Below are 6,327 nucleotides of genomic sequence, written 5' to 3'. Positions count from 1 at the left end.
TACGGATTGTTATAAGAGCTGTAAGAGCCCCCAATAAAATGATTTTTTTAAAAAGATCTCCTATATACCAATATCTTACCTAATTCAACAGTTTCATAAATTCTATATGAGGGGCTCATTTTATAAAACTATTATTAGAATTATTAAAGGCTCCATGGAAGCTGTTATACTATTGCTCAAAATACTGATAATATTGTGACTATAGTACAACAGGGATATATATTCACCTTAGAGATAAGAATAAATGTTGAGCCCACAATCAGTCATAAGCCTTAACTAGCAACAGTCAGTTCTTTTATTTTTAGAGTGATATGTCTTTACAACTTAAAAACAAATTAATAAACAATTTTATTGGGACATAACCCTGTAACATACAATTCAATACTTCACTCATGTCAAGTAGAGATACACAGTTATTACAATAAGCATGTTGAGAGCAGGTTCTTCTTTCCTGTGCTCCTTTTCTATTGGCTTCCCTTTCCCTGCTACTTGCCCTGCCTTAACTTCAAGGAGCCATCCATCCACTTACTGTCGCTATGGATTCAGCTACCCTGGGTTTCCTATACTGAAAAACCTACAGAAACAAAAAATGCTATCAGCAATAAAAAAATAAAATAGAGAAAATCTACAGGTGAAAAGAAAACCAAAAATATTAAAAACTAGAACAACTTTGAAATGGGTCAAAAGTGAGATAAAAAGATCAGGTGTTAGATGGTAACTTACCTTCATTTTGACCATTCTTTTGATGTGGACTCACTCAAAAGGGATCGCTGAGGATAAGGATGCTATAACCAAGTTCAGTGAAGAAAGCAGTTGGTGCCCAGCTATCAGAAATAATATAATCTGAGTCCCAAAAACCTTGTCTTCAAACAAGCAGCCATCCACACAAGGTGACAGCTAAGCCCACAAAGAAGAAGCACATCAGCCTGTGTGATGTAAAAACTGAAAATAATAAAATGCAAGAACAGAAGAGGACAATGCATTAGAGCTCAAATTCTGAGCACACAGTTTTCAGAATGCTATGGATGACAGTAAATGCTAAAATCCATTTGCAGAGACCCCATGAGGAACAAATCTCCATTGAATTCCCTTGGACCATTGACCAGGAACAGAAAAATCTCTGTCCACAGAGTACCTCAGAAAGTGAATTACTATAGATATCATAACTAAAACATTCAAACTCACTTTCTTCAAGTCAATATAGACTCAGAGCAATCCCACAGGTCAGTATAGAACTTCCCCAATTGGTTTCTGAGACTGCATCTCCTTATGCAAATAAGAAGCCTTGTCTTTTTTCCTCTTTCTTCCACAGAACAACTGGGGGTGGGAACTGTAAGCTTCCAGTTAGCAGCCAGACCAATGCATAACAACCATCTCAGCAGGGGTAGGGAAGCATTTAACACCTTATCAATGAGTTTTCCTGTCAGTCATTCTTAATTTGTTGTACTTTGATTATTTTCTACTATCTTGTGGAATGAAGACAATGTAACCAATGTTACTGAACAATTTTTAGATAAATTATTAAATGAAAATGTAATCTGCTGTATAAACCTTCACGAAAACACAATAAAAATATATTTAAAAACCATTGCAACTCTTTTACATCTGTTGAATGTTGTAGTTATACCATTCTTTTCAATCCTTTATAAATTAACTATTTGCTCTTCCTCCCTCTCTCTTGTAAAATCATGTAGTGAAGGGTCATCAGTATTGTTACATTTTTCAAAGAATTACTCTGTTGGTACTTTGGCACGGTCAAAAAGCCCAGCTCATGACTTGATGCCCAGGAGAGCAGAGCATCGCCTAGTCCTGTGTCTCCTCACAATTCTACTATGTTTGATCCAATTGTTGTAGCCACTCTATACATCCATCCTGATGAAGGCCTTCCTTTTTGCTGATTCTCCATCTTACCAAGTATAATGTCCTTTCCATGGACCGGTCCCTCCTGACAATATGCCCAAAGCATACAACACAATGCCTAGCCAACCTTTCTTCTTTGGAATATTGTGTTTGTGCTTCTTCCAAGACAGATTTCCTTGTTCTGCTGCTGATCTGTGGTATTTTCAATATTCTTTTCCCAAACTGTGACACAAATGCATTGATTCTTGCCTGGTCTTCTGAATTCATAATCTAGCTTTCCAAGCATGAGGTGTTAAAAATACCATTGTTTGGTTCAGGCTTAACTCATACCTTAAAGTGAACATCTTCACACTTCAAAATTATTTTTTTGCGGTAGATTTTTCACAAGATAACAAGGAATCTGATTTCTTGACTGCTGCTTCCAGGAGTATTAATTGTGGAACCAAATAAATGGCATTTGGGGTAACCTCAAATTTTCTCCATCATGAAATTTTTATTGGTTCAATTACAACAATTGTTGTCTTCTCTATCAAACCAAAAACCAAACTCACTGTCGTTGCATCAAATCTGACTCACGGTGACCATATTGATCAGGACAGAAGTGTCCCTGGAGCTCTCTGAGACGATATTTCTTTAGGGAAAAGAAAACCTTGTCTTTCCCTTGTAGAACTGCTGCCTAGAGGAGGGGCTACCCCATGAGAATTCCATCAGTGCATAAGCTCTCCACCTAGATTCTTAGACTATTTCTCTCCCAGCACCTACCTGAGGCTTTGTTGGGAGTCTGTCTGCCAGTTATGGAGGACTGCCATCCAAGCACAGTGCCTGTGGCAGTTGAAGAGCTCATGACACACGGGCAGGGGTGACGGGGAGGTGTTGCCCAGATTTTGTTTTAAAACATCAACTCTTTGTGAGATAGCTTCTTAATTTCATTTTGTTCTTTATTCAAATCTAAGTGGTCTTGTTGATTAGAGTCCTATCTTTTTCCTTCTGTTTTTGTCTGTTAGTGTGGGGGTCGGGGGTGGTTTTTGTTCGTTTTATTTTTTCTGTGTGTGTTGTTTGTCATAACATTACATAGACTTCCAAGATTTATGTTTACACTCTGAGTGTGTGCTGATAGCCCGCTTTATTTACCAGGTAAGTCTACCTTATTTAGTATATTCCCTTGATAGATTTTTTTTAATGTTACTTTCAACAACTAGTGTTTATTTTCTCTAAATCACCAGTGTTTCTTTTCTATAGGAATCTCAATTGCTTGTGGATGTTTCTTATGCAATGTCTAACAGGCTAGTGCCCAGAAAAACAATTAATAGATGCATTAGATTTTATTGTGGTTTTCTCTCTTTCTTTCTCTTTTTAGAGCTACATAAAAAATACTTGACCCAATGGCTATTTAGCATTTTATTATAGTTGTTTTTCACTTTGTTGATCTGAAAGCTGATATTTCAGGTTTCTAGAATGGGTTAGTTATGACACAATTTAATATTTACTGCACTGTACAGTCACATTACTGCTACCTCTTCAAAAGTTATTTGTATGGTTTTAATTTTCTATTACTGAATAGTCAAGCTTTTTGAGTGTGGAGAATATCATGTGTTTTGCTTGGTAAATGAATTGCCTTGTCAAGGCATAAGAAATGTCACATTTTATGGATCAGAATTAACAAGATCTAAGAAAATGTTATGTCACAATTTTAATAGTGCAAGATAGGACTAGTCTGAATGTCGTACCAAAACAGAACAACTCAACTGAGCTCCACTCAATTCCAACTGATATCACACCTAGAGGACAGGGCACAACTGCTGCTGCTGTCGCTGAGGCCGTGGAGCAGAAAGCCTCATCTTTCTCCCAAGGAGCAACTAGTAATTTCAAACTGTGCATCCAGCGCTCCCTAAAGGCACTTTAAGGAGTTATTACATCTCCAAGCATCAACAAAGAATATCTTTCCAGCAAGCTTTAGAAATATTTTCACTGCTATTACCCTAAATATCATTGATATCTGAGTTTTCTAATATGGGATGTGAAAAGAACATAGGAACATATCAATGGATACATTTTTCCTGAATTTCTGTAACTTTTATGTTACAGAAATATATGTTGATATATATACAAAGCAAAAAGAAGTGATGATTGTCAGAATTATTCAGAATGCATTTTTATGCATAGATAATTTGATGCATATTTAAAATGTGATAAGTGCAAGATACATACAATTTATAAGAATTCTATATAACTTATCTTTTAAAAATGTTTTTAACATTGATTTTGTCTACTTTATTTTGGCAAGACCATTTATTAATAAGAAAGAACTGCTCAATCTAATCACCAACTTTCCCCTTTTTTATTCCTGCACATTAATTAACCATATGTCATGAACAACAGGCATTGCATTTAATACAATGCATATCCCAAATACATGAAAAATTATCCTCTACATGATAAGTTTTATTAGAATTTAAGATGAAGATTAGCATTTTAAAATAGACCAAAGTCTCTAAACCACTATTTTATCTCAGATCCAGATTTGTTTTGCTTTGTTTAGAAAGGATTAAAGTAAACAATAAGATGGAAATGAGAAAGGGCTTCATTGATAAAATATGTTCATCACAAAATATAATTGAAATGTCTTTTTCTATGTTTTGTACTCGTTATTTTCCTATTTATTCCTTATATGACTGGAATATCTGAGTGTCTTCTACTTTATTCATGTGAAAACTAAGCAAAATAATCAAATTGTTATTTCTGGTAACTAAGAAGTTATTGGGAGATTCCTACCTACTTTCTTAAACTAGCCTCATGTCATGTGCATAATTCTAAAAGCCTGGTCAACTCGGGCTTATACACACCTAGATATGTTGCTGATGCTATACAGTGGGTACTTCCATTTTAAAACCTTGAGCTCATGCACTTTGTTTAATGGGATAAGAGTCAATTTACCTCATAATCATGCACCTGAACTCTGAGAAAAGTAGATTTATGTTGTGAAATGTATTAGGATATCCCCTTGTCATCATTCTCAATTTTTCTTCCTTCATTCTATATGGCCTGCCTTCTCTTTTTCTTTCATCCTTTCTCTGTTTCTCCCTTGTCGTGTCCTTACTTTTAAAGAAATTATAGTTTTTACATAATTGAGGAGATATAATTATTCAATTATATTTCTACATAATTCTACATAATGAAAGAAATGATCATTTCTACATTACTTGAACTGGAAAGTCACGCTTTCTCTAGTTTCAATCATGCTACTTTTTCTCAGTTATCTGTCTCCTCTCTCAGCAGATTTTCACAGAGAATATTTTTTAATTAAGAAGCATATTTCCTCAAATTTACTGGCACAATGCACAAAATTTAGTCAGGAAATCCATTGTTTTATATTAAAATAGAAAGCAAATGAAAATGATGGCAGATAATTGGTCTTTCGATTTAGCAATATGCTGCCTATTATCAATGTATATTTCCTTCTCTTAACATGACAGAAAGATGAGGCTGTCTATTCCTGTAGAGAGGACTTGTACCCATTCCAAAAATAAGTGACCCAAGACAATGTTCAATACCACAGATATCACATGTCAGTGAAATTTTGCTGAAGATCATCCCACAACTGTTGCAGCATTAGATGGAAAGGGCCAGAGACGTCCACACCAGATTCAGATGGGGATGTGGAACAAGGGATATCATTGCTGATGTCAAATGGATCTTGACTCAAAGCAGAGAATACCAAAATAGATGTTTGTGTGTTATTGTCTGTGCCAAGGCATTCAACTGTGTGGTCATTGCAAACTATGGATAAACGTAAGAAGGGGAAACCCAGCGCACTTCATTGTGCTCTTGGGGAGCTTGTCCACCAATCAAGAGGCAGTTGAGTGAATTAACAAGAGAACACAGAGTGACTTAAAGTCAGGAAAAGGTGTAACAGGGTTGTATCTCACCAGACTTATTTAAACGATATGCGGAGCAAATCATCAGAGCAGCTGGCTTCTATGAGGAAGCATGTGGCATCAGGATTGGAAGAAGTCTGTGTCTATCACGACCTATGATACACAGATTGATACCACCTTGCTTACTGAAAGTGAAGAGTACTTCTTGAAGCACTTGCTGAAGATCAAGGATGGCAGTCTTCAGTGTGGAGTACAACTCAATTTAAAGAAGACCAAAGTCATTACAAGTGCAACAATTGGTAACATCATGATGAATGAAAACCAAAATGATGTCCTCAAGGATTTTGTCTTGCTTGGATCCACAACCAATGTTAATGGGAGCAGCAATCAAGAGATCAAATGATGAGTTGCATTCATTAACTCTGCTTCAAGAATGTTCCAACCAAAAAAATAAATAAATGAAGATTTGGGAGTACTGTCAGTTTTGTTTGTTTTTTAACAATTATTAAATTGTGAATTAAATTGCCAGACTATTTTTTTAGACTATCTTACTGTGAAAGTTTATCTGAGATACGTTGTGATAGTTACATTT

The sequence above is a fragment of the Echinops telfairi genome, unplaced genomic scaffold, assembly GCF_000313985.2.
Source record: "Echinops telfairi isolate 266 unplaced genomic scaffold, ASM31398v2 ScPeMD7_7401;HRSCAF=8416, whole genome shotgun sequence".
Taxonomy (NCBI): Eukaryota; Metazoa; Chordata; class Mammalia; order Afrosoricida; family Tenrecidae; genus Echinops; species Echinops telfairi.
This window is presented reverse-complemented; position numbering follows the sequence as displayed.